Source organism: Scyliorhinus canicula, chromosome 15 (assembly GCF_902713615.1).
Source record: "Scyliorhinus canicula chromosome 15, sScyCan1.1, whole genome shotgun sequence".
NCBI lineage: Eukaryota > Metazoa > Chordata > Chondrichthyes > Carcharhiniformes > Scyliorhinidae > Scyliorhinus > Scyliorhinus canicula.
Window position 1 is genome coordinate 47,964,766 of NC_052160.1, and position 27,132 is coordinate 47,991,897.

At 45.7% G+C, this 27,132-nt stretch overlaps 2 protein-coding genes across 10 annotated transcripts in view; both read right to left on the reverse strand.

Moving 5' to 3' along the window:
* Nucleotides 1-27,132, reverse strand: part of LOC119978064 (protein ELFN1-like) — a 427,227-nt gene that overhangs the window by 112,421 nt on the left and 287,674 nt on the right. The gene's annotated exons all lie outside the window — the stretch shown is intronic.
* Nucleotides 1-27,132, reverse strand: part of elfn1a (extracellular leucine-rich repeat and fibronectin type III domain containing 1a) — a 157,124-nt gene that overhangs the window by 23,599 nt on the left and 106,393 nt on the right. The window contains exon 1 of one of the 5 annotated variants that reach the window (XM_038819431.1): nt 18,029-19,876. The exons of 3 other annotated variants lie outside the window; for them this stretch is intronic. The gene's annotated coding sequence lies outside the window, so the exon portion shown is untranslated. Of the gene's footprint in view, nt 1-11,935; nt 12,008-18,028; nt 19,877-27,132 lie in introns of those variants that run through there. One more of the 5 variants, XM_038819432.1, reaches the window with a different exon arrangement.

Genomic DNA, 27,132 nt, shown 5'->3' on the forward strand with positions numbered 1-27,132 from the left:
CCTGGAGAGAGTGTGTTTATGTGAAGATCAATATGTGTGTGTCTGTGTGAGAGAGGATCCGTGTGTGTATGTGTGTGGTTGTATGAGAGTGAGAGGGGTGAGCATATTTGAGAGAGGTGGGAGTGAGCATGTGTGTCAGAGGGAGGGGTGAGCATGTGTATGAGAGAGAGGTGAGCATGTGGACATGATCAAATGACCACATTGCGCCTGGAAAACAGTGCACCATGGCACAATGTGGCCGATAGAATCTGGGAGACCCTGCTCCCGGGATCTTCCCAACTCGCAAAGCCTTGCGAGATCTAATGAGAAACATGTGACTGAACGTGCTGCTTTGGGACTTTGTTCCCATTTAGTTAAATTGAATGCATGTGTGAGAAAGTGGGGTGAGCATGCGTTTGAGAAAGAGGGGTAAGCATGTGTGTGAGAGAGAAGGGTAAGCGTATATGTGTGATAGAGAGAAGGGTAAGTGTGTGTATGAGAGAGAGAAGGGAGAGTGTGTGTATGAGAGAGAGAAGGGAGAGTGTGTGAGAGGGTCGAGCGTGTGTGAGACAGGGGCAAGCATGTGACAAGGGAGAGGGAGACTGTGTTTATCAGAGAGGGTCGAGCATGTGTGTGAGAGAGGGAGGGTGACCCTATGTGTGAGAGAGAGGGATGAGTGTGTGTGAGAGAGGGGAGAGTGTGTGTGAGTGAGAAGGGAGAGTGTGTGTGAGAGAGAGGGATGAGTGTGTGTGAGAGACGGGAGAGTATGTGTGAGTGAGAGGTGAGAGTGTGTGTGAGAGAGGGGAGTGTGTGTGTGAGAGACAGAGGGGAGAGTGTGTGTGTGAGAGAGGGGTGAGTGTGTGTGAGAGAGGGGTGAGTGTGTATGAGAGAGAGGGGTGAGTCTGTATGAGAGCGAGGGGTGAGTGTGTGTGTGAGAGAGGGGGGAGTGAGTGTGAGAGAGAGGGGAGAGCATATGTGTGAGAGAGAGGGATGAGTGTGTGTGAGAGAGAGGCGTGAGTGTGTGTGACAGAGAGGGGTGAGTGTGTGACAGAGAGGGGTGAGTGTGTGTGACAGAGAGGGGTGAGTGTGTGTGCGAGAGAGGGGTGAGTCTGTATGAGAGCGAGGGGTGAGTCTGTATGAGAGCGAGGGGTGAGTCTGTATGAAAGAGAGGGGTGAGTGTGTATGAGAGAGAGGGGTGAGTGTGTATGAGAGATAGGGGTGAGTGTGTATGAGAGAGAGGGGTGAGTGTGTATGAGAGAGAAGGGTGAGTGTGTATGAGACAGAGGGGTGAGTCTGTATGAGACAGAGGGGTGAGTCTGTATGAGAGCGAGGGAAGAGCGTGTATGAGACAGAGGGGTGAGTGTGTATGAGAGAGAGGGGTGAGTGTGTATGAGAGAGAGGGGTGAGTGTGTATGAGAGAGAGGGGTGAGTGTGTATGAGAGAGAGGGGTGGGTCTGTATGAGAGCGAGGGGTGAGTCTGTATGAGAGCGAGGGGTGAGTCTGTATGAGACAGAGGGGTGGGTCTGTATGAGAGCGAGTGGTGAGCGTGTATGGGACAGAGGGGTGAGTCTGTATGAGAGCGAGGGGTGGGTCTGTATGAGAGCGAGGGGTGAGCGTGTATGGGACAGAGGGGTGAGTCTGTATGAGACAGGGGGTGAGTCTGTATGAGAGCGAGGGGTGAGTCTGTATGAGACAAAGGGGTGAGTCTGTATGAGAGCGAGGGGTGGGTCTGTATGAGACAGAGGGGTGAGTCTGTATGAGACAGAGGGGTGAGTCTGTATGAGAGCGAGGGGTGAATGCGTATGAGACAGGGGTGAGTCTGTATGAGAGTGAGGGGTGAATGCGTATGAGAGCGAGGGGTGAGTCTGTATGAGAGAGAGGGGCGAGTGTATGAGAGAGGGGTGAGAGTGTGTGAGATGGGTGTATGCGTGAGAGGGGATGAAAGTGTGCGAGAGAGAGGGGTGAGTGTGCATGAGAGAGGGGTGAATGTGCGAGAGAGGGGTGAGTATGTCAGAGAGAAAAGGGTGAGTGTGGGTGAGAAAGCAGTGAGTGTGTGTGAGCGAGAGGGATGAGTGCATGATGTGAGGTGTGTGTGAATGTGGGAAAGAGATGGAAGTGTCAGCATGAGGGAGAGAGAGGTGCACGTGTCCAATATGTGAATCAGCTTTCCAGTTTCACTCTTCCCATTAACAATGACAAAAAGTAAGACTTAAGTATTGTTAAATAAGAGAACTTTTAAATTATTACCAGATTACCCACTCCTAAAGTCGGTATGACTTCCAGGGGCTAAGGGAGGTTGGCTTGGCCATGGGTTAATGCGAGAGGGCCATGTAGCTGGCGAATGTATTTGTGACTGTGTGCTTTTTCCTAATTCCTAATATATGCATAGACACAACTGGAAAAGACTTGCTTAAATTTGATTTCTATGTCCACACCTATTTCATGGAAAAAGGGGCTTCGAAATTATGAGAATGATTGGGGTTCCCTGAAGCTCTTTGGAGGAAACGAGGGGTTCTGCAGCCTTAAATTCCTATAGTGCATCTTGTAGATGGTACACAAGGCTGCCATTGTTCATCAGTGGTAGAGGGTTTAAATGTTTGTGGATGAGGGAGCAATCAAGCGGGCTGCTTTGTACTGGATGGTGTCAAACTTCTTAAGTGTGTCATTGGAGCTGCACTCATCTAGGCAAGTGGAGAATGACCCAATACACTCGTGACTTGTGCCTTGTAGATGGTGAAAAGGCTTTGGGGGATCAGGAGGTGAGTTACTCGCTGTAGGATTCCGAGCCTTTGACTGCCCAGGTAGCCACAGTATTAATATAGCTAGTCCAGTTCAGATTCTGAACAATGGTAACCCCCAGGATGTTGATTGTGGAGGGTTCAGCGATGGTAAGCCATTGGTTATCAAGGGGCAATGGTTAGATCCTCTCTTGTTGGAGATGGTCAATGCCTGGCACTTGTGTGGCATGAATGTAACTTGCCACTTGTCAGCCCAAGCCTGGATATTGTCCAGGTCTTGCTGCATTTGGACAAGGACTGCTTCATTATCTGAGGAATCGCAAATGGTGCTGGCCATTGTGCAGTCATCGGCAAATATTCCCACTTCTGACCTTATGATGGAAGGGAGGTCACTGATGAAGCAGCTGAAGATGGTTGGGCTGAGGACACTACCCTGAGGAACTCCTGCAGTGATGTCCTGGAGCTGAGATGATTGACCTCCAACCGCCACAATCATCTTCCTTTGTGCCAGGTATGACTGCAACCACATTGCCAGGTCGATGCCAGTGCCCGTGGGGGTCTCCCAGGGGATCAGAGACCTCCAGCTACATGCCCTTTGGGAAGGGTGGTGCCCTGGCACTGCTGGTTCCACCTGGGCACCCTGGCAGTGCCAGCCTGGCACCTTGACAGTGCCACCTGACTGCCAGACTGGCACTGCCATGGTGTCCAGGTGGCACTGCCAGCTGGCATGGGTGGTGCCAGGTGCTACGCTGGCATTTTTTGCATGCTATCGGGCCAGTGGTGTGCTGCGTGTGTGCTGGGTGGGGGGGGTGGCAGGCAGGACAGGACCCTCCCATAGTGCATTAGGGGACCACCACCCCTCCCCCCCATTGTGTGTTCAGGCTGGGGGGAGGTCGGGGATCGCTTTGGGGGCCTTGGAAATCGGGACGCCCCGATTAAAGATTACGCCCGATCTCTCGCTACACTGGGGAGTTCTCCCCACTGCACAAAACGGGGCTCTGTGCAATCTTAGCTGTGCGTTCCCCGTTCAGGCCCCTTATATAATGCAAGTCGCGTTGAATAGCCATGCATTTCTTGGCACTGAGCTCTGGGAAACACGCAACTAAATGTGTTCACTATGGGATTCTGTTCCCTTTTGTGCCCTCTGTTTCTGTGCTCTAAATATCATGGAAAAATTAATAAATGTTTCTAAATATCATTGACATATACAAATAAAGACCTCCCTCATGTTGGTGGGATTGTTAACTTGTACAGCATTTGTGTCCACAAAGGATTGATGGGACAAGACACTAATCTCTGCAGAGTAGCCTTTAACTTCAATTTATGCCTCCTAAGGGGGTGTGGGCTTCTCACCTTCCACCCGAGGATAATTCCCATCAATCCTACTTAGTCCTGTCCAGCATTACATAGAATTACATAGAATTTACAGTGCAAAAGGAGGCCATTCGGCCCATCGAGTCTGCACCGGCTCTTGGAAAGAGCATCCTACCCAAGGTCAACACCTCCACCCTATCCCCACAACCCAGTAACCCTACCCAACATTAAGGGCAATTTTGGACACTAAGGGCAATTTAGCATGGCCAATCCACCTAACCTGCACATCTTTGGACTGTGGGAGGAAACTGGAGTACCCGGAGGAAACCCACACACACACGGGGAGGATGTGCAGACTCCGCACAGACAGTGACCCAAGCCGGAATCGAACCTGGGACCCTGGAGCTGTGAAGCGATTGTGCTATCCACAATGCTACCGTGCTGCCCTTTGAACCTCTGAACTTGCTACATCACAACAGTGATTGCACTTCAAAAAGTACTTCATTGGCTATAAAACACTTTGGGACATCCTGAGTTCTTTCAAGACCTATGAAACTGTTCATCCTCTTGTCTGTCTTCTTTTCCTCCCTCTCCTTCACAGAAAAACCAACCCTTCTCAGAAACATCTTAATCCTGATCATTCCTATTCAAAGGACCGCCCGACTTGCTTTGGGCCTGTCAGGATCTGACAAGGGTCATCCTCCTTCATTTCTTCCGCTCCTTTTTCTTTAGTACTGTTACCCAATGAGTGGAATACTGCTAAGCGCCTTCTAGTAGATCACCGGCACTGCAAACAGCACTCAGGCTAATTGACCAACATTGGTTTTTAATAAACAGATGGCTGCAATAAAATAAAAATAATGATAATCACAGAAGAGTTTAAGACCATTTTTTCCCTCAATATGTCATTTGTATATCAAACACAATCTAGAAGGAAATATCAGTTTGAATAACCACAGCGTTCCCCTACTGCTGGATCAGAATGGACACTGGCTGTTAAATAATAAATTGAACACTCCTTTTGGATGAATTTGACTGAACAACATTCTGCATAAAGTCAGCAGAGGTTGGGAAAACACAGGACTGGATTCTCCAATTTTGAGGCTATGTCCAGAGGCAATGTCCAGTTTTACGATGGAAACCACATAAAACCCCTGGCATTCCCGACAGAAACAGCCGGAGAATTTCCGGGTCCGTAGCCGCGCATGCGCATGGCGACGACCTGCAGCGGTCGCGCCGTACAGCATAGCACCGACCGGGCATGGGCCCAGCCTGCCAGGTAGTTCCCCCCTCTAACCCCCCTCTCGCCATCCCCAGACGATCCCCACCAGTCCCCCCAGCCCCCGCCGAAGTCCCCCCAGCCAGCAGAATGGCTCCCCCCACCGACTTGTGGCGGCGCTGTACACAGTCTACAGCCGGCAAGCGAGTTTGACGAAAACTCAGAGCACAAGTGTCCCACGTCGTGGGGAAGTCGGCCCATAGGGAGCAGAGCATCGGGGGAGGGCCTTCAGGTGACGTCCTGAGGCCGTCCCTAAGGCGTGCGGCATATTCACCGATGACGCCATTTTGGAGGGGGCGAAGCATCCAAAAACAAGCGGTGCCCCCGATTTCAGCGTCAAAAGGGATTCTCCGCCCGATCGCCGAATACAATTTTGGTGTCAGCAAGCGGAGAATCCCGCCCACAATCTTTTAAATTACAGGATTAGAAGAGTTTGCTCCATTGTTCCTCCATTTTCTTCACATAGAATTACATACAAAGTACAGCAAAGAAACAGGCCAATTGGCCCAGTTGGTCTAAAGCAGTGTTTATTATGCGCCATGTGAGCTTCCTCTCAGCTCCTTTCAAATAATTCATCTCAGCACATCCTCCTATTCCTTTTCCTCTCATGTACTGTCTAGATTCTCCTTAAACGTATCTTTGGTATTTGCCTCAACTATTCAATATGGTAGCGAGTTCCACGCTCTAAAGCACTTCCAGGATAAAGAAGTTTCTCCTCAATTCCCCATTAGGTTTATGTGTGAATATTTTATATTTATGGCCCTTAGTTTTGGACTTCCCCTATATTGAAACATCTCTATGTCTACCTTTTCAAAACAATTCATAATTTTAAAGACCTCTGTCCCATCACTCTTCAGCCTACACCTTTCTAGAGAAAAGAGCACTGGCCTGTTCAACTGTTGCTGATAGGTATGACCTCTCAGCTCTTGAACTATATAAAATGATTTTGGAGTGAAGTTTCCCGGCTGGAGGTTTTTTTTTCTAGTGCGGGAGATTTTAGTGTCTGGTCGAAGAGGGTTTTTTTAACTGTGCTGAATCAGGTGATCTGATCCACTTTGTCATTCTGGGTGAAAGATGGTTCACAGAGCCCAGGCTGAGGCAGTGCTGCAGGATTAAGGTGATAAATTAAAATCATAAATTTGTAATCAGGCTCCAACTAAAAGGCAGCATACGTTAAAATGAATGAGTGCTTGAGGTTTTAATCTAAAATAATTGAATCCAGGCTTTCTGCCCATGAAACATTTATAGAGTGTGTTTGACTCTTTGTGAGTTACCACATTTCCTTTAAGATTTGCATCAATCAATAAGATAATCTATCAGATAGGTGAATGGTTAGGCTTGCACAGGCGCAGGATCCTGATTAATGATGATTATCATTTGCAGTTAAATGACCCTAAGAACACTGAAGTAATTTTGGCTATTAAATAGAATCAGTCACAAAACCAAAGGCAACCAAAAGTATTGTTTTAAAAAATTAATTAAAATATCAAAGAATGTCAGTTAAAGGCCCTTCAGGCTAAAACCTCTGCCACGTTGAAAGGAATGGGGGAGTAGATGAGGTAAAGGACGAATTAACGATTGAAGCCTGCAGATTGTAAATACTGGGGCAGCTGAGGCGTTCTACAGCTTTAAGGTCTTGGGAAAGATTGGATTATGGTGTGTTGAATGTTGATTTACACATCTAGAAGTCACAGAGAAGGGAAAATTGATAATCATGAGAAAGAAAGAATGTGAATTGTGGTCTCCATACAATAAAAAGGAAAGAGGAGCACTGGAGAAAATGAAAAAACATTCACAGGGATGGTACCATTCTTGAGAGATTGTAGATATCTGGAAAAATTAAACAGGTTGGGCTTCTTTTTCGTTAGGGAAGTAAGCCCGTAGTCTTACCAGGTCTGGCCTCTTTATGACTCCAGTCCCACACCAATGTGGTTGACTCTTGATGGCCTCTGAAATAACCTAGTGAGCTACTCAGAGTATCAAAACCATTACAAAGGTTTCTTTCAGGGACGGGAATACATTGCTGGCTTTACCAGGGTTGTCCTGAGAACTAATAGATGAAAAAGAAAACTTCATGGTGTTTCTTTCACTCCTCCTATGTACACAGGTCCTGGTGCAAGATACAGGAGCTCTGAGTAACTGTGCTGTACATTTACTCATTTCTGAATTCATTTTTGTTTGGCACCATATTTATAAACCCAAGATTGAGGGTTCGTAGCCTAGAAAGGGCTGGATGTAGGGAAGCCCTGGGTGTATCCATACACTAGTTTTGCAGCTGATGAAAAATCTTAATAATAGGAGTGTGATGACTTGATTGAACTTGCCTCCACCACATTTCCAGGCAGTGCATGCCAGACCAGAACCACTCGGGTGTGTGATAAAGTTTTTTCTCACATCATATTTGCTTCTTTTGAAAATTGCTTTAAATCTGTGCCCTCTCATTCTTGACCCTTTTAAGAACAGGAAGTTTCTCCCTATCAACTCTGTCCAGCCCCCTCATGATTTTGAACACCTCTATCAAATCTCCTCTTAATCTTTTCCTCTCCAAGGAGAACATCCCAACTTCTCCAATTTATCTTCAGAACCAGTTTCCAACCCTGTAACCATTCTTGTAAATCTCTTCTGCACTCTCTCCAATGCGTTCACATCCTTCCCAAAGCATGGTGCCCAGGCTGTACACAATACTCCAGTTGAGGACTAACTAATATCTTTTACAAGTTTAGTGTAATCTCCTTGCTCTTCTACGCTATGCCACTATTAATAAAGCCGAGGATACTGTATGCTTTATTAACTGCTCTCGCCACCTGTCTTGCCACTTTTAACCTATGCACATATACACCCAGGCCCCTCTTCTCCCGCACACTCTTTAGAGTTGTAACTTTTATTTTATATTGTCTCTCTATGTTCTTTCTACCAAAATAAATCACCTCACACTTCTCTGCATTGAACTTCATTTGCCACCTATCTACCCACCAACTTATCTATGTCCTTTTGAAATTCTGATGTATAAGATCCCATGGCACTATTTTGAAGGGTAGAGGAGGGCTCCCTGGCATTCTGGTCTGTATTATCCCTCAACCAACAGTGCTAAAAAACAAATAATCTGGTCATTATCGTATTGCTCTATGTGAGACCTTGCTGTGCACAAATTGGCTGCCACATTTTCCTACATTACCATGACTACACCAAAGAGTACTTGATTAACTGTGAAGTGCTTTGGAGCATCATATAAAAGTCATCATATGCAGCTCCTTTTTTTTTTCACCTTCACCAATAGGGAAATTACCAATGGCACAAATCCCCCTCCCTATCTCTGTAACCTGCACCAGCCCCACAATCCTTCAAAGTAACCACAGTACTCAAATTCTGGTCATTGCATCCCTGATTTTCTTCGCTCCATCACTGGCAACTGTACCTTTAACTGCCCCACCATAAGTCCTTGCCAAGAGACCCCAGCTGGGTGGCATTAACACTGGTCTCCATAAATGGGGACCAGACGGAATGGCACTTGGGGGGAGGGGGGGTCTCCAGGGTGATCGGAGGCCCCTGGTTGGGCGGCCTCTGGACAGGCTGGCACCCTGGCACTGCTGGTGCCACCTGGGCACCTTGGCACGGCCAGCTTGGAACCCATAACACCGGGAACAGCCTCGCTAGTCTTGCCCAGAACAGACTCTGATTTTTTAAAAATTAAAATGCGCCCATAGACTTAAGTTAATTGGCAACAGAAGCAGGGGTAGGTGAGAATTTCTCTCAACAAGTTGTTATGATTTGAAATTCACTAACCGTAGCAGGGGTGTGGGAAAAGAGCATTGGAGTGGGATCAATTAGATAGTTTTTTTCTAAATTCCAGCATGATAAGTTGAATGGCCTCCTTCAATGCTTCAAGATTCTACGACATAAAGTTTTAACACTGTAACTTTGTCACATGTTTGACAAACCCAGGACAGCACGATGGCGCAGTGGGTTAGCCCTGCTGCCTCATGGCGCCAAGGTCGCAGGTTTGATCCCGGCTCTGGGTCACTGTCCGTGTGGAGTTTGCACATTCTCCCGTGTCTGCGTGGGTTTCCCCACACAATCCAAATATGTGCAGGCTAGGTGAATTGGCCACGCTAAATTGCCCCTTAATTGGAAAAAATGAATTGGGTACTCTAAATTTATTTTTTTTAAATGTTTCATGAACCCATGGAATATGAATGTCACTGACCCACTTCCTTCTCTACTGAGGGTGCTGATTGAGGGAAGGTACTTATTTGCTCTTGGGCCCTGGCAAGGCTCCCAGCAGTTTTCCCCTCAGTGAACCAAGCACCAGACCTGCATTTGTTCAGTACTCAGTGGCTGGAACCAACTGGCTTGGCATATACCCGAAATCAAGACTGGGGACCTTCCTGGCCTGAGTAATATAGAGCACAGAAATAGGTCAATCGGCCCAACTGGTCTATGCTGGTGTTTATGATCTACATAATCTCCTCCCACCTTAGGGGCTAGTTTAGCACACTGGGCTAAACCGCTGGCTTTGAAAGCAGACCAAGACAGGCCAGCAGCATGGTTCAATTCCTGTACCAGCCTCCCCGAACAGGTGCCAGAATGTGGCGACTAGGAGCTTTTCACAGTAACTTCATTGAAGCCTACTTGTGACAATAAGAGATTATAATATTATTATTATTGGTATCTCAATGGGTGCTACCCCAGTTACTGTGTGTGGCATGGTTCTGTATGAGAATAAAAAATGTGCCAACCTGGCGTCCATTAAGCCAAAGTCTGTTTCTTTAGCCCCTGTTTATCTGTCTGCACGGCCCTCTCTGCCAAGCCATTTGATGCCGGATGGTATGGTGCAGTGTGGAGATGTGAATCCCATTGCTTTTCAAGGAAGTGGCATATTCTTCACTCGTGAAAGTGGCCTGTTGTCTGTTAGGAGCTCTGGGTTCCATGGGAGGAATAAGAAATGCGCAATCGCTCGACGGAAGAGGCCCAGCACCATCTTGTGATCCGTGACGGTAAAGAAATGGCAGCCACAGATGTAGTGATGAAACCGTTTCACGCCTAATACGACAAGCAGACCTTCCTTTTCTATTTGAGTGTATTTTCACTCAGCTGCAGCCAGCATTCGTGAAGCAAAGGCAGTCGGACGTTAACGGCCATCGCTCATCCAATAGACAGGACTGCCCCAATCCCATACGGTGATGCATCACATGTGATGAATAATGGCTTTGAAGGATCAAAATGCATCAACACCCCAAACTTTCTTAAATGCCTCATCCTGTACCTTGCTCCACACCCAAGGCTGGTGTTTCTTGAGCAGCAAATGAAGGGGGGCCAGGACAGGTGCCAAATTTAGGATTAATCTGCCATAATAATTGACCAATCCACGAAAAAAGCAAAGCCCTGTGGCATCTTGTGGGGCGGGGCTCTCACGTTCGGCGACTGGGTGCAGACTGTCTCAGTCCACCTGATGCCCCAAATAATCGATTTATTTTGCGTGAAACACGCAGGCAGACCCCATACTCAGGAAAAAGCCCTTCAACATTGCTTTGAGTTCTGTAAATATTCCTGGTCCGTGGTCTCTGAACGGCAGCCAGATGTACTCATAAAGACCCTTGTACATATTGATTGTGACGTACCTCCGTGAGGGCCTATCAAGCTCCAGTTGTAGATAAACGTCGCTCGTTTCCAATTTTGTAAATGTGCAGCCACCGGCCAATGTAGCATAAAGATCCTCGATGTGGAGTAAAGGATAACGGTGCAACCTTGAAACCATGTTCACTGTAAATTTATAGTCTCTGCAGAGGCGGAATGTCTTATCCAGCTTCATGACAGGGACCACCGGTGCCACCCAATCGGCGGAATGCATAGGCCAAATGATGTCCAAATTATTCAAGCGACTGTATTCTGACTCAACTTTCTCCACTAAAGCAGAGAGAAATGGGCAAGCACGAAAATATAGGGGCCGCCCTCCAGGTCCACCTGGATCTTGGCCACAGCCCCTTTAATGGTACCCAAGCCAGGCTGGAAATCCTCGGGGAACTTGCTCAGTATCGCACACAGACTGCCAGATCACACTTGGAGGATATGTTGCCCATCCAACTGCAGCTGGTGTAACCAATTGTGACCCAAGTGGCTAGGGCTGCTTCCCTGGATGACCACGAGGGAAAGTGAACCGATTGGCGCACATAAACTACCGGAATAAGCATTGCGCCCACAATATTTAGTCGTTCCCCAGTATATATGGCCAAATGAGCCACCATGTCACCCAAATTCAGAGTGTGCACATCCCGTTTAATCAGATATAATAATAATAAACTTTATTAGTATCACAGGAAGGCTTTTTTAACATTGCAATTAAGTTACTGTGAAAATCCCCTAGTCACCGCGCCTGTTCGATACACTGAAGGAGAATTCAGAATGTCCAAATCACCCAACATCACATCTTTCGGGTGTGCTCTGCGCCACCACAGAAACGGCAGCTCCCGCATCCAATTCTTTTTGGAGGATATAGCCATTAACCTGTATCAGAACACGAATAGTGACAACACGGGGCACTGCCAAACTGTTTAATTGCATCTTAACCTCACCCTCTGCCGCTTCAGAGTCATCACATGCAAGGCCTGGCCCCAGGACTGATGCCTACCTCAACCAGGGCGCCTGGAGCACTGGCCCTCCTGCTATCTGTGGTTTTGCCCAGACCGGCGTGGGATATTACAGGCAGTCTTGAGCCTGGGGCATGTAGCAGCAAGCACATGCCATTTAATTCCTCTGACCTGCTTCATCATTTAATTAGATTATGATTGAGGTGTATCTTAACTCCACTTACAATCCTTTTCTCTGCATCTGTTGACCATAATCTGTTAATCTCAGTCTCAAAAATTTAGATTGTATCCCAACATCCACAACGTTTTGATTGATCATTTAGCCTGTGTCGCTAAATAGAGAAAATCCAGATAATAGTGGGTGCTTATCCGAAAGCAGTTACCGCTGTTTTATATTTCAGGCACCAGATCGATGACTTATATTTTAAGATTGTTTGTTGCCATGTCTGGAGTTTGACCATGCAAATGTGCAAGATTTTTTTTTATTGATTGGTGAACTCTTTGATTCATTGACATCCACCTGAGAGGGCATGCAGGGCCTCAGTTTTAACATCCCATTCGAAAGATGTCCAACAGTGCAGCACTCCTTCACTTCTAAATTGGTGTGTCAGCCTGAATTTTATGTTCAAGTCTGTGGAATGGGTTTAAACACACAACCTTGACTCACCCACCGAGCTGCAGTTGACACCTTGTACTACCTGCTCAGAAATCTGTGGCTTTTGAAAGTTTTAAATATTTTTAAGATTGTTCAATTAAAGAAAGCTGTGTAACTTTCTCCAAAATAGTTTCCTTTCCCTCTCAATCGTATGGATCCCAGTTGGTTAGAACTCTGAAAACAACTGACACCCTTATGATATTGCTCACTGGTTTTCGATTCCCAACAGGATGAATTTCCTTGGGGACACATCTGAACGAGGCTGCGAGTGAAGTTGGAACAGAGCACCTGCTTTGGAAGAGAGGGTTTGGTTTTTTCAGTAGAGATGACCTGGTCTCATTGTTTCATTAGCAAACTTGACTTGGTTTGGTAGATGGCCTAGTTTACCTCCCTGAAGAGCAGAAACTTTATGCTTTTAAAAAAATTACTTTATATGAGTTACAAAGCCAGAGCTCAGAGTATGGACAGGGGCAAACCTCTAATCCAGCTCCTTGTCTGCTCCAAAAACTAATTCAAATTTAATCCAATTCATTAAAGAGAGATTCACAAGAGAGACATACCAGATCCAGGCATTACACCTGACCTTGTGCTCATCGTAACCAAAAGGCCGATTCTGTCAAGGTTTCTTTTTTGATTGAACTACATTATTTTCTGTGTACCTCACTCACAAACTGGTTATAAAATGATATTGATTTTTTCAGTGATGGATAACAACTACAAATTATAGGTTCACATGAAACAGAACTAATTCTCATCAAGACCAACCCTGGTTTCATGGTGTTGAAAGTGTTTTGTGGAGTGGGGGGTATAGAGCTTTACTTAGCAGTAATAATAATTTGATGCAAGTGCCTAAAGTACCATAAATACATTATCCGATTGAAAAAGATAAGTGGGGTAGTTTTGGTAATGGATTAAAGACTGAAATGGAACAATATTTGGCCTTTTCTAAAGCTTTTTTTCTTTCTGTTTAAGTTTATTGAGATGAGACCAACAGTGTGTCTGGATTTTGCCTGGTTAGATTTAATACAGATTAAGACACAGGGTGAAATATCCTTTGCTCAAGCGATGTGTCATAATTCCTAAACTACTGCCCCATGCCAAACAAGTTGACATTTCCCACACAAAACACCCTTCAACCCCCAGAATGGAAATGCAATGTTGCCACTTGAGAAAGCACTTTTATTTTTTGTTTAAAGGAGGCTGAATTACAAAGATTGGTGGTTGGGGGAGGCGGGGGCGGGGGGGGGGGGGGGGGGGGGGGGGGGGGGCAGTTTCGCCCGGTGCACATTCCACTATTCTGGGAGGATAGTCTAAATAGGACCCCTCACTTGGCATGAAGCAGATGAGCATGTCCATGAAGGGGGGCATTTGGCAACCCCGTAGCGAACTGCAAACCAGGGGGAGGGGGCGCTGAAGGGGGACCCTTTGGAATGGCCCCGGTGCAGTGATCTTCGCAGGGGGGGGGGGGGGGGGAGTGGGTGGGGGAGGAGTAGTTGCACTATCGCTTTGAGATCTTTAAATTCCTCTGGTTTTGTATTGAACCCCACGGAGAGCACTGCATGCAGTTTTGGGAACTGTAGCTTAGAAAGGATAACTTGGCCTGAATTTTGCAAGGAGGATTGACAGTGAGCTGTCAGTGTTCATATTCATTATCCCTCTGAAGGCGGCCTCAACGTCAGGATGTAGCACAGATGCAGATTAGCATAGAAATCCTGAGGTTGCAGTCTGTCACTCAGATTCCACCACAGGTTGCGCTTTTGGACCCGCCCTCTTCCACATTCACCTCTCAGCACCAATAATCAATGAAATCAACCACAAATTCTCCTTTCCTGCTCTCATATCACTGTTAGGAACTCCATAAAAAGTTGCATCTTTTTCATTCAAGTATAACTAGATTTATAACAGTTTTAAAGGTAATAAGTATTGCTGAACAACTGGCCCTGAGAGAATCATTTTATATTTGTGGAGTGTTATTAAACATCTCCATTATGATTATTTACTACATGTTTAAAATAAAAGTATTCAGGGTTATTCATGTTCAACCGTTACCACATGTGTATATCCCAATCTTTAATTTGCGGCACAGTGCCACAGTACTGCTGCCTAACAGCGCCAGGAACCTGCATTTGATTCCTCACCTTGGGTGACTGTGGAAAGTTTGCATGTTCTCCCCCGTGCCTGTTCACACCGGGTGCGCCGGTTTCCTCCCACAATCTAAAGATGTGCAGGATAGGTGGATTGGTAGTGCTAAATTGCCCCTTAGTGTCCAAAGGTTACGTGGGGTTACAGGGATAGGATGGGCAAGTGGGCTGAGGTGGGGTGCTCTTTCAGAGGGTCTGTGCAGACTGGATGGACCTGATGGCCTCATTCTGCACTGTAGGGATTATGTAGATTCGATGATTGTGTAGATGATTTTAAAAGTAATTTTATTGTAGTGCATTTCCTTACCTGGTCTGGTGCCTGTGAAAATGATTTAGTGTGAATGATTGCTTGAACAGTTTGGTGACATCACTACAGCTCCACATTGGGAACCCTCAGTAGATAACACTGCAATTAGTTGCAAACCACTGCATGATGATAGAGTTAAAGTTTTTGTTAAATAAATTGTTAGGTCTCTCAGCAAGGCTTACTTTGAGGTCAGTGGCAACCACCCTTGTCTTCTGCTGTCACAAACTCAAGGCAAATGGTGGAGAGGATACAGATTCGCCAGAAAGCAGTCTCAAGAAGTTGAATAGCCTCTTCCTGTTATATTCCCATAAATATCATCCCATTTGACTGGACTCAGTTGCAAATCAGAACCCTCAGATCTGCTAACCAATTGCTCAAAATGATCCCACTTCAATTACGCCTTTTTAAACTTACAGTTCAAATGTCAGTCTATTTCTTGTGGCCACAATGATCCATTGAGAAACCACAACCAAGATTTGAAGCAGCCACTCTATTTCTAACCCTGCTCGAGAACACGTCAAGCCCTCTGCCAGGGGATGCCTATCAATGAAGTGGTGACTGCCCTCCCGAGGACTATAGTTTCTCTGTTCAGCACCCTCCTGCAGTGATATAGCCAGAGCTGGCTAAGCAAGGAAGAAATGCAAAACCAGCATTCCATACTGTTGTGTTTCCTTCTATCATTCAACCAGAAACTCATCACTCAGGTAGGTCTGTAAACTATATTATCAGTTCTTTATTTAAAGATTATAGTAGCATATAGTTGTTGCTGGAGTTCTCGCTAGTACGTTTTCCTTGGTGAAAGAACACACTCCAGCTATTGCACCATGAGACAGATGGAATCATATCCTGTCTGATGACAAACTCTCTCTCCAGCACTCCCTGGCGCTGCCAGACTGCTGGGCTTATCCAGCATTTTCTGATTTATTTATTATTGAAGCACATGCTTATGTCTGTTTCTGTAGCTAGCTTTTCCGGCAGCAGGTCACTAGCTTGTCACCAGAGGCTACATATAGCTTGAGGGGTACCACTCCACAACAAGCATGGCTGGCTCGGGGACTCTCCCACTCTTAGCGTCTGCCACAGGTACATTGGAAAGATTTACAGGTTGATAATCAACATGTTTAGCTATGTTATGAATGCACCTTTGGGGGCCATCAAGACCTGGAATGGGTCTCAAACCCAGAGCCAATGAATCAGAGGCAGGGCCGCTACACACTGTGCCACAAGACTAGGGGTCAAAGTTAAGAGTACTCACTCATAATAAATATACAGATAATAATAAAGATGTCAATATTATTTACATTACAGCAAGCCAATGCATTGTGAACTTAGCACTGAACAAGTTTACGAGTCTATGAAACGTAACGGTGGTTTGCTAATATGATCTGATTGGGTCACAGTGGAACCTCTTTGAAATCTCTAATTGTTATTATATCAGTTGTCTTTATTTGTGGGTGTGTTGCTTTCTTGCAGAATGATCTTGTGCTAGCTGCCTTCATGATCTCCCACAATGGTATGTTGCAATCTCTCCCTTGTATATGTTCTAATTGTAACAGGATTACTGGGTGTTGCATGGATATCTCCCGACATTGACAATGATTTCAATGTAATGTCACTCCATTTAGAGCCACCCCCACTTCTGCAATTGTAGCTTTTGACAAACTTAGCTGTTTCAGCTAGAAACCCGGGGGGTTGGAGAATCGCCCGGGGCCGGCGTCAATCTCGCGCCCGCCGTGTCCCGAATTCTCCGCCCCCCGAGATTCGGCGGGAATCGCGCTGCGCCGGTCGGCGGGCCCCCCGTGGCGATTCTCCGGCCCGCAATGGGCCAAAGTCCCACCGCTGACCAGCCTCTCCCACTGGCGTGGATTAAACCACCTCTCTTACCGGCGGGATTGGCAGCGCGGGCGGGCGCCGGGGTCCTGGGGGCGGGGGGGTCGTGGGGCGATCTGACTCCGGGGAGTGCCACCACGGTGGCCTGGCCCGCAATCGGGGCCCACTGATCGGCGGGCGGGCCTGTGCCGTGGGGGCACTCTTTTTCATCCGCCTTCGCCATGGTCTTCACCATGGCAGAGGAGGAAGAGACCCCCTCCCCTGCGCATGCACCGGTATGACGTCAGCAGCCGCTGACGCTCTGGCGCACGCGCGGACTTACACCGGCCGGCGAAGTCCTTTTGGCCCCGGCCGGCGCCAAAGGCCATTCACGCCAGCCGGCGGAGTGGGAACCACTCCGGCGCAGGCCTAGCCCCTCAATGTGAGGGCTTGGCCCCTAAAGGTGCGGAGAATTCCGCACCTTTGGAGCGGCCCAACGCCGGAGTGGTTCACACCACTCCAACACGCTGGGACCCCCCCGCCCCGCCGGGTGGGGAGAATCCCGTCCCAGGTTCCCTTTGTTGGATGTCAAACCCAAACCTTTTGTCCTAGGGTCATACTTGGAAATTCTTTACAAGCATGTTGGTGATGCATATCCTACAGTTTTGCCTGTTTGAGCAGAAGTTCATCATGTACATGTAGAAACTTGGATATTTCATGGTTTGGAAGAGCCATTTGAACATGCCTCCCAAACATAAGTTTGGCCGGTGAGGATAAACTTGCACTCAATTCTGTTGCTTGTTGTGGGGTGTTGGTTACATCTTGGTAGATTTAATGAAGTCCTAATAGTCTTTAACAGGTTAACTGTAAGTCTTTATTAATTGCTAGAATTATTTACAAATATGCAGTAATGGGTACACGGTAGGACTTGTCTCCATGCCCTAGGTCTGTCTGACACTACACTGTCCTCTAGGTGTGAGTCATTTATTGTCTTACATCACTGTGTGGGAGGTACCATATTTAGTCCCACCTGAACCCTATATGTGCCAGACTCTTATACTACACCTCCCAAGACCTTGTCTAATATATTTAATGTTATATTCGTTTACTTCATGTCTTACATTATTACTACATTCACAGTATAACCACATTATAACAACCCCATCTCCCCTCTTTAAATCAAAGATTCAAGGGACGTAGACGCCTTATAACCATTCCATACCTTGTTCACATCATTGTTGGAGGAGTGGCAGGCACTGTTTTTGCTGATTCTTTCTCTAGGTTTGAAAGCTGAGCTGGCATCTGGGTACTTTTTCAACATTTTCTTCAATTATTCAGAGTGTTGAACTACACTCGATTAGTTTGGTTGTTGCAATGATCAGTGGTTACTACTTTGGCTCTTGGGATGGTCGAACATTATACTCGTCTCTTTGTCACTTCTTTTGCTTTTTCCATCATTGAGTGGTGAAGGATTAGCAGTCCTGTGATGAGAATTAGGTTTAGTGGTACACTCACCTCTGCATTTTGCTGTCGGCAATTGATGGCTGCAACCATGCTCCAGCATCTTTTGCGACTTAGCATGCCGGCTGGGAGATGCATGGTATGTTTGTATGGTTGAAGTGTTGACTTGCTGTACTGTCATCGGAGGTTCGTTAGACTGTTGTTTGTTCTCTTTTACATCCTCTGCTGGAGGTATCGTGGTTACCTCCTGGGTGGCTGGTTGGTCTGACCATTGTAGGCTTTTTGGCACCTGTAACAAGAATGAGCAACCCTGCTCTGCAAAAAGGGACACAGTTCAGAGCCAAAGTTCCAGTCAGTATACTCTGTTTTTGTTTTGACTACTCAAGAACTTGCAGTTCTGTATGAGTAACAATAACAGTTGTCTTGGCATCTTCTGCCATTTTGAAAAGGTCCAGGGCTACACAAGCATTTCTGTTTCAGAGAGACAAAGGAGAAAGGCTGGTCACAGATGCTATACATCAGCTCGAAGATATGTTCATCGCCATACCGTAGTGGTTCCAGAATGATGTCTATGACTGGAAACTGGATTCCTCTATGCCCATGGAGTTGCCTGTCTATGTTTTGAAGACAGAGGTCTTTTAGCAACGGTTCTTTTTCTGACAGGACTCTTACACTGGCTCCTGTATCTATTTAAAAATTTGTTATATGGTCATTTACTGAAATATCCACATTTCAAAATGTGAAACCAAAATCTTTGCCCTCACCCAAGAAACATGTCTGTGTGTCTTTCAGGATTGCAGCCTCGACCTTGTGGATAATCTTTGAGCATTCTGTGCATTTCAGAGTTTTTGCCTTGCTCAGCTTGCTGCAGTTTCCAATCCTGTTGCACTGGAAGCAATGGGCTGAACTCTCAGGACATTGATCTCGCTTGTTGGGGAGCTTCACTTCACAGTGTTGTATAATGGCCCTGCTGGCCAGTTTGGGTATTGATTTCCCTAACACAGAGTGCCCCTGTATTTTTGTTGCTTAATCAGCTGAACTGCGGGTTGGCCTCTTCATCATGATTCATTATTTCTTGTTAATATGTTCCTGTGCTGCTCATGGAGTTCTGACTGTCTAACCTGAGGAAGGAGATGTGCTCTGAAAGCTAGTGATTCGAATGAAGCCCGTTGGACTTTAACCTGGTGTTGTAAGACTTGTTACTGTGCTCACCCCAGTCCAACGCCGGTATCTCCACATCAAGTCTATCTGAGTTGCCTTTTCCAGGGTTAGATCTTCCATTGCTTGTAGGCAGTCAGAGACTGTGTCATCTGCTATTCCTGCCAGTTTTCTACCACTGATGAATTCTGATTTTAAACCCCCATATGCGCAGCCTTCTGCTACCCTGTACATATAATTGATGGTTGAATCAACAGGTTCTCCTGGCTGTTGGACTCTCTTATTGAATTTAGCTCTTTTGAGTATTTTGCTGCTTCTTGGATTAAAATAAATGTTGAATGATATTAGTACCTCTTTGAATTTTGCAGATGATTCGTTAATTTCCTGTCTTGCAGTAATGTCCTCTGCAATCGGACCTACCAAGTAAAGCAGCATGTTCATCTGCTCTTCTTCTGACTTTTTAAATTTAAATAATAATAATCATTATTAGTGTCACAAGTAGGCTTATATTAATACTGCAATGAAGTTACTGTGAAAATTCCCTAGTTGCCACACTGCTGCACCTATTCGGGTACACTGAGGAAGAATTCAGAATGTCCAATTCACCTAACAAGCACATCTTTCAGGACTTGTGGGAGGAAAACGGAGCACTCGGAGGAAACCCACGCAGGCACGGGGAGAATATGCAGTTTCCGCATAGACAGTGACCCAAGCCGGGAATCGAACCCGGGTCCCTGGCGCTGTGAAGAAACAGTGCTAACCACTGTGCTACCATGCACATGAAGCAATGCTGTATCTTAAGAATTTTTTCCTCCAAAGTCCCCAATTTTGTGATTGATCTGGGCCCTAGAATAGTCCAAATTAATTTGTAAGTGTGGAAGTTTGATCCGTGTTCAAAATTTTAAAAGTGTGTGTTCTGCTTCAGGAGAGTTAAGGATTTCAAGAAGGCATCACCATTTACTGAGAGACAATGGGATTTCATGTGCTTGCTGTTTGGTGTGTTCCGCAACAATATTGGTGATACTTAGTTTGCAAGAAAATTTAACAATGGTTGCCTAGACTGGTTGCCTGCAGACTTCACTTGTTCAGCATTTTAGCTTTTTTTTATTCATGACTCTGTCGAATTTGAACTTCTGCTTACTTTTTACCAAGCTAAACAGCTATGGTGTTCCCAAAATATTTAACAGAATATTTTTCTTTTCCTTTGGATGAACTCGGATGTCATATATTTAGACTCTGACTTGGTGATCAGGTTTTAGCAACGAGATTCTCTGAAAAAGCACTTCTGACTCTGAATTATGTTAAAGGTGTCTCAGGATTTGATGCAGCCTGGAATTTTAAAAGTATTTAGGTCACCCTTGCAAATTCTGCTGACTCTGAGGTTTGAAGCTGGCATTCCAAAGGATCTGAAGTCTTCTGCTGGAGTAAGGAATTTTACATTTCTGCCTTAAGCTTCCAAGCCTTTCTTTTGAGCTTTTCTTGATGATTTTTCCTCTGCACCTCTCCTTCTGGAGCTTCTTTTTAGGTCAGTTTGCTTTGTTGATTTTCTGTCAGTCTTCCAGCATTTTGGTTTGTATCTGCACTTTAGTGACATTCTGGGGGTTCATCCCTCTGCTGACACCATGTTGGTCATATCTCGGTAGGTTTAATGAAGTCTTCATAGTCTTTAGCAGGATAACTAAGTCTTTATTAATTACTAGAACTATTTACAAAAACATAGTGGAGGGTACAAGCGAGGAGCTGTCTTCATGCTTTGGTCTGTATGTGGCTCTGCCCACACCACATTGACCCTTTGGTGTGAGACATGTGTTCTCTTGTATCACTGTGCAGGCAGTATTACACTTAGCCTCACATTAATCCCATATGTGCCAGGCCTTCATATCACATTGCACTTAGGTGTAGCATTACAGCCTGTAAATCCTGCTTCATTTCCTGGCACATGATAATCAAGGGCTCACAGTTCAAGCCAAACCCTCTGCCAGGCCTTTAAATTGAGGATAATGTGGCGATAAAAGTCATAGAATTTACAGTGCAGAAGGAGGCCATTCAGCCCATCGAGTCTGCACTGGCTCTTGGAAAGAGCACCACACCCAAGCCCACATCTCCACTCTGACCCCATAACCCAGTAACCCCACCCAACACGAAAGGCAATTTTGGACACCAAGGGCAATTTAGCATGGCCAATCCAACTAACTTGCACATCTTTGGACTGTGGGAGGAAACCGGAGCACCCGGAGGAAACCCACGCACACACGGGGAGAACGTGCAGACTCCACACAGACAGTGACCCAAGCCGGGAATCGAACCTGGAACCTTGGAGTTGTGAAGCAATTGTGCTAACCACTATGCTACCGTGCTGCCCAAAGGTCAACCCGCTTCACACACATATCTCTAAATGGTTTGCCTGTGTTCTGAGGACCGTTGACTGAGACAATTTCTCGTGGCACCCCAAAACAAACTGAAAATGGCACTCATCATTCTGGCAATAGCTGTGCTCGACATATCATGCAGTTGTCAAGATATCGGAAACTTGGAAAAACAGTCCAACACTAGTCAAAATTCGTCATCGCAAACATTAAATAGGTCTGCAGCAATTCTGGTCCACAGGTGTGATGGAATCTCATGAAGTATCAATGGCTCCTTGCGCTGGCTTGGATGGTGTGCCTGGCATGTCTCACATCTTCAATATCACTGCTGATCCCTGACTAGTATAACATTTCTCTTGCCAGACATCCAGTGTGCTTAGTGCCCACGAGAGCAGGTGCAATTGCATCAGTATGCCTGGTTGGAGTAACTCAAGTATTAGAACCTGTCTACTCTTGAATATTCTCTAGATATTCCTAATATATCTCAGGAAGCACAAAATGGTTTTAAGGTTTTCTGGACTACTTGCAGTGCATCAGGCAAACTTTCAATTATGGCTTTCCATAGGGCCTAGAATACTGCGTGTTTGTATGCCTTTTCTTGTAATTGGTGACTTTGTGTTTCTCAAAACTCACCAAATCGACTTGTGTATCCAATGAATTGACGTACAGATCCAGTGAAATATCCGCATTCTCTGTTGGATATGGCAACCTGCCCAAGCTGTCTCTGAAGCAGTCATCTTGTTGCCTGACGTGTAGCATCAGCGTAATTTTATTCTTCAAAAAAAAATTTAGAGTGCCCAATTTTTTCCAATTAAGGGGCAATTTAGCATGGCCAATCCACCTATCCTGCACATCTTTTTGGGTTGTGGGGGTGAAACCCACGCAAACACGGGGAGAATGTGCAAACTCCACACGGACAGTGTCCCAGGGCCGGGATTCGAACCCGGGTCCTCAGCGCCGTAGGCAGCAATGCTAGCGCAATTTTATTCTTGAAGTTTGATCAATAATTGTATCAGATTAGATGGTGCATTTGGCAATGGCTTTTGCTGTATCATTTCAAGGAATTTGTAGTCTGTTTTAACAATTAATCTCGTTCCAGACAGCTAAGTGTAAAATTGTGGTATATCAAATACTAGAGCTCATGTCTCATGCTCTATGGGCACAATTTGCCCAACTTGGTGTCAAGATGTGGCCGTTGAATCTCGTGAGAGGCCTCTCACTATATTCACAATGCTCAAGTAGTCTGGCGAGATTCAACTGAACCTTGCAAGTTATCGAGATCTGTATAATTAAATGAGCTATTAGGGTGGCACCATGGAGCAGTAGTTAGCATTGCTGCCTCACGGCATCGAGGACCTAGGTTCGATCCCGGCCCTGGGACATTGTCTGTGTGGAGTTCTCCCTGTGCCCGCATGGGTCTCACACCCACAAGCCAAAGATGTGCAGGGTAGGTGGGTTGGTCATGCCAAATGGCAACCAGACTCTCGCTGTGGCACCCTGACCCCTTGGCACTGCCACCCTGGCACTACCAGGGTGCCTGGGTGGCACTGCCAGGCTGGTGGACTCTGCCAGGGTGCCAGTGCCATAGTGACACTGCCAAAGATTGGGGCCTGTGGGGGACAATGCCCATGAAAGGGGGAATGAGGGGGATATGAAGGGCGGGTATGAAAGGGCCTCAAAGTTTGGGAGGGTGAAGGGTGAAGACGCTGAAAGGAGGCGAGCCTGAAAGCGGGATTTTTCCTACACCAAGAATCAGGCCAGGCGCTGCCCTGCCCATTCGAGATGGGGGTGGGGGGGAGGGGGCTTGGTGGCCCCCTTAGAGGTGAGTTGGGGCTTTGGGGAGGTCTGGGGTTTGGGCGGAGAGTCGAGCGATTGGGGCGCCATTTAAAAATGGCATCCTGATCTCTTCCTGCATTCAGGAATTCCGCTCGCCAGAGCTCCCCAGTGCAGCAAATGATGCTGGGTGGACGTCGGATGGACATTCCCCATTCGGACACTGAAAATAAACAGACCCTGCTAATCTCGTCCAGAACGGAATCTATGTTTGTTTGGTTAGATCGCGCCCAGTAAATTTAATTTTCACCAGATGTAAAAAGGACGTTGAGTCTCCCAACCAGTCAGCGGCACAAGCCGAAGTGGGAAACCTCTAACTGAGCAGTATCTGCCTCCGTGCTATCAATGAGGCAATAACGTCCGCCTCTACTCCAGAGTGAATTGACAGGAGAGTCCGAATCCCAAGATACAAGTCCCTAAAGGTAGCAGTTCATAGGAAACAATCTTCTTCGGTAAGCATTTTGGAGGGAAAGTTCTAGATTTTCACTACCCTTTGTATGAAGACATTATAATCCACATTGACGGTGCCTGAGGGATTGCTGCACTTTCAGAGGCACCATACCTTGAGATACTACAGAGTTTCTGATTATGGATGGCAGATTTACTTCCCTGAAGGACAATATGGGTTTTTAACAACTATAAGAACCCTCACATGACCCATGGGGACATGGTGATCGATCTGCCCATGGACTTGTAGAAATCAAGCATCCCCACTGGTGGGCTCATTAACTTGCCCTTTAAAAGCCAGCCCGGACTGCCGGTACTTCCAATAGTCCCGAATGGGAGTTGTAAGCTGCATTGAGCCCTTTACTTTACGTTAACTAAATAAATGTCACTCAACATACCTTCTCAGGTCTCCTGAGTTTTTATGATAACTATCAATGATGGTCGCTTGGCTACCGCTGTTGAGACTTGCTTTACATTGCTGATTTATTAATTGAATTTAAATTTCATCAGCTGCCTCCAGAAAATTAGCCTGGGCCTCTGGATTACTAGTCCAATGATATTACCACCAAGCCACTGTCTCATCCTGAACAGAGGGGGGATATGGAATTCCCCAGTGTCCTGATCAATACACTCCTGAACTAACTCCACCCAGAAATAAATTGACCTGCCACTCTCATTTATGAGGCCTTACTGTGCAGAAAATAGCTTCCACATAATTCAAGAATGACCACACTTCAGAAAGCAATTCACTGCATGTGAGATTGGCTTCCTAAGTCAACAAACAATGAAATAAATGCAGGAGTCTTTCTTTCCAGGATTTTGTTATAAGTCTGCTATAAGAGTTTTGTTATAAGAGCATTTGGGACCTTGGTTTAGTGACTTATCCAAAAGGCAGGACCTTTGACGGTATAGTACTCCATCAGTACCCTGAGGTGGGACTTTAAGAAATCAAATTAGTCCAGCTTTGGGCTTGCCTGGACACATCACACAGCCAGCTAGGCTTGCCAACATTTATTGTCTAGGCTCGGACATGAAAAATGATTAACTGAGTGAAATTAACATAATATTTGTGAAACAGACTACGGTCAGAGGCATAATCTTAAGGAACATTTTGTCGGTATTTGTGGAGGAGAAAGAAAAATATATGGATTGCCAAGATTGTAGTGCTAAATGACACTGGAACCTACCCTGACTGAGATGGGCAAGTGAGGGGAAAAGAGCTTGGGCATCTCGGTTCAAGATTCCACCTATCATTACCCTGTACCACACAACTACATACACACCACTTTTCTGCAACCCACAATTCACTGTGCAATATAATATGGAAGTAATCAACTTGTACTGAAAAACAAATGAATATGAGTTTTAAAAATACCGAATGAATATAAATGTGATTAGTGACTTCCCTCAATGGTACTTTTATTTGATAATTCTGATAATAATTCTGCTGGCTCTGGGCTGGGACCAGCAATGTGGATCTTGCATGCTACTAGAAAGGTTTCTGTGTTGCAATATCCTTGTGTAAATTTGTTTAACTGCAAATCTGCCACAGGATAGATATTACATAAAATGTTAACAGGGTGAAATCAAACATAGATTTACATAGAATTTCGACCACACAATAAAGACAATTCAGCCCACCTTGTCCATGTGTGTGCCACCACACGAGCCTCCTTCCTTCACCTCATCATCTAATCTGTTCTTCTCATGTACTTATCTAATGTCGCTTTAAATGACACTCACCTCAACAACTCCTTGTGATAGCAAGTCCCACATTTTAACCACTATCTGGATCAAGAAACACTGGCTGAATTTCTTGGTAATTTTCTTATATCAGTTGAAGCATTCTCTCTACAAATACCACCAAACCCCTCTCAGGTTTTACAGACCTTTATCAGGTCATCTCCCACAGCCTTCTCTTTTCTTGAAAAAGGGCCCTAGCTTGTTTGATCATTCCTGAAAGTTTGATATCTCAGTTCTGCATCATCCTTGTAAATTGTCTTAGTAATTTCTCCAAAGCCATGATATCCGTTTTATGATATGGAGACCAAACAGTAGCAGACAATAAAGACAAGATGAATGAACAGTTTAGGTGACAGAAGAAGGAAGAGTGTGAATCAAAGAAGATTCCTTCTATTTTGCATTATGCTCCAGCAATATATATCTGTGTATATCTATGGAGCCAATCGGAAGTACAGGATATATGTAGGTCATACCAAAGTCTGGCAATGCCTCCACCTTAAAATATTCATCGTTGTTTCAATCTCTTTGCCCCCACCATTTCTATTTCTGTAGCTTCCTCCAGCCCTCCTGCCTTCTGATCTCACTGCATTCTTCTAGTTCTGGCCTCTTGTGGATCCCTAATTTTAATCACTCCACTAATGACAGCCGTGCCTCCAACTGCCTCAGTTTTAATATTTTGCAATTCCCTCCTGAAATCTCTGTGTGTATTTGCCTACTCTTCTCTTTTAAGTGCTCAATTCATCCTACTTCTATGATCAAGCTCCTTGGGCTGTTACTACGTTAAAGCACTCTGTAAACACAAGTTGTGTGCTTTCCTCATAGGAACAGAAAATATTTAATGGCCCAACAAATCAATCCCCCTTGTTTTAATAGATTATCCTAAGCTCCAATCCTTCTTTCCATATCCCCCAGATTTCTCCAGAAACAAATAAGTCTGTTGGTGATGATGTTGCATTGTATTATCTATTTCAGTGACATTCCTTGGTAAGTAATTAATACTATTCCATTATTCTTCGAGTGAAAAACTTCAACCGAATTTCTCTTCTTCCTTTTTTTTTTAAATTTAGAGTACCCAATTATTTTGTTTTCCCAATTAAGGGGCAATTTGGCATGGCCAATCCACCTAACCTGCACATCTTTGGGTTGTGGGGGTGAAACCCACACAGACACGGGAAAAATGTGCAAACTCCACACGGACAGTTACCCAGGGTTGGGATTTGAACCCGGGTCCTCAGCGGCGTTGTCCCACTGCTAACCACTGCTCCACATGTCGCCCTTCTTCCTTGTACCTTTAACCGTACATCCCAGTTATTTAGAT